This window comes from Henckelia pumila, chromosome 4 (genome assembly GCF_033568475.1).
Source record: "Henckelia pumila isolate YLH828 chromosome 4, ASM3356847v2, whole genome shotgun sequence".
Taxonomy (NCBI): Eukaryota; Viridiplantae; Streptophyta; class Magnoliopsida; order Lamiales; family Gesneriaceae; genus Henckelia; species Henckelia pumila.
This window is the reverse complement of record NC_133123.1, coordinates 15,037,003-15,038,657: the sequence shown is the minus strand read 5'-3', so window position 1 is coordinate 15,038,657 and position 1,655 is coordinate 15,037,003.

Below are 1,655 nucleotides of genomic sequence, written 5' to 3'. Positions count from 1 at the left end.
TGACGAATTATGTGAAATTTGTGGCAACCGTCTGATAGGCATGTTCTTATCATTCATGCTGATCAATAAGTAATTGGAAAGGCCCCTCCGGATCTTATCCCGAAGTGCCAGTCCCGTGTATTTGGAAAGGTCCCTCCAGCGCCCATCCCGAAGTACCAATCCCGTATTTGCTGCCACAAAGACACATAAGACATCAAAATTTTTTATGCTTCATCACACATCATTCATTTCATCATAACTTCTCATTCATCATATCATTTCATTCTTTATGAAGCATCATTGTTTCATCTTAATTTTCGTCATAAATTTAACTTCATGAGCATAAACCTTTACTCAATAACTTTATGCATGTTATAGATGATTAAAAATTATACTTTTATATTGAACATAGGTTTCATGAATTAAATTTAAACATGTACATACATCACATAATATAATCGATCCACATAAGTTGTTCTCTCCGTTCTTGAACTTAAAACTTGAAATTTTTGCATAAGAACTCTTAAACATATTTTAGAAACCTTAAAAGATCATAACCATGAAATTAGGACCCTAAAATAACATAAAAAAACTTGAAATTCAAAGGTCATGCACGGCCGCTCAACTTCTTGGGCGCGGGTGCGCATGCCCTGCGCAGATGGGCCTGTTTGCTCGCTCTGAAACTCTATTTTTCAGTCGGAATTTGAAAAGATGGTAAACATGAAAGTTGTATCTCTTGATCTTGGATTTCTAATTCTGAAAACCTAAGCTCAATTGGAGTATTCAGTAAGAAGTTATGTTCATTCTCCCTAGATGTGTCACTGCCGAAAATTCAAAACACTCGGCACAATTCGGGGCGATTTTGACCAATCTTTCAAAATGATTTTGACAAAACTCAAAACATAAAAGTTGTAGATAAATTAGTTAATTTTCAAATAAAGTTGGCCTCATATCATTTGGATCAGTAAACTAATTTTTATCCTCAAAATCATAACAAGTATCGGTAATTCGGTGCCACCGAACACAACTTCAACAATTCAAAATTCAAACTCCAAATATAAACTTCTTTTACCCAAAATCATAACTACATAAATCATCAAAACTCATTTTATTGTAGTTGAACATGAATTAACTAACTTCAAAACACTAAAATCTTAAAAGAACATGAATCCCTTGAATCAACTCAAGAACTTAACAAGAACAACCTACGCTTCACGATCTCATAAAATCATAACTTCATGCTCTTGAAATTCATGAAAATCATGCATACATATCTCAACATACATCAATTCATATAAAAATACATAATAGCTTGAATGGGTTTCAAAATCATTTAAATTTGTACTTTTCTTGAAATGAATATGGAGTTGATTCAGATTCTTGGCAACGAGCTAACCACACCAAGAACGAGATTTGGAACTTTGGCTTGTGACTATCTTGAAGAACCGTGAAGGTTCAATAAAGAAACAAGAAGGAGAAAATGATAGAATAGAGAGAAAGGGGAAGGAATCATGTAGAAGATAGGAAAGAAGTGAGAGTCAAGGGATAATGTGACATGTGAAGTAATGGGGTGGGGAACCGGGTAGATAGATAGGATAATGACCATTCAACACATAATGTGTGTTCATCTCTAAAATGCAGTCAGTCACCCATCCCGACTCGTCTGATAAAAATAC